The sequence below is a fragment of the Odontomachus brunneus genome, unplaced genomic scaffold, assembly GCF_010583005.1.
Source record: "Odontomachus brunneus isolate Ranch 3 - 2012 unplaced genomic scaffold, Obru_v1 Obru_scaffold_003, whole genome shotgun sequence".
Taxonomy (NCBI): Eukaryota; Metazoa; Arthropoda; class Insecta; order Hymenoptera; family Formicidae; genus Odontomachus; species Odontomachus brunneus.
Genome location: NW_022639453.1, coordinates 3,846,432 through 3,846,912, shown reverse-complemented (window position 1 = coordinate 3,846,912; position 481 = coordinate 3,846,432).

The window sequence follows — 481 nt, the reverse complement described above, 5'->3', positions numbered from 1 at the left end:
CTTCTTTTATGTAGTGAAAAGTTGGATGTATTTTAATTATTTCAGTTAAAAGAGAACTGTTACTCATCAAACATCAACAAACATTAACGTTACATCAATATTATGATTTTCCAGTTAACTGTATAACATGGTACATATAACATCTCAGATAACCAAATCTGCTCGAGCAAATTTTGCCCAACACTTGACTACAAATTTTGCTGCCAAAATGTCATCAAATTGGACACAATATTTGCTAAATCAAAGGTTGTTGGCAAATTGGCGCCAAATACCGAGCAAGATTTGTGCGGCGCAATTTGACGTCAAATTGATGCCAAATACCGAACAAAACTTGGTGAAATCTAACGCCAAATTGACGCCAAATACCGACCAAGGTTTGTGTGGCGCAGTTTGGCGCCAAACTTTGCTCGGTATTTGGCGACAATTTGGCGTCAGATTTTGTCACCAAGCTTTGCTAACAAAACCCAAGCATATTGCGGAC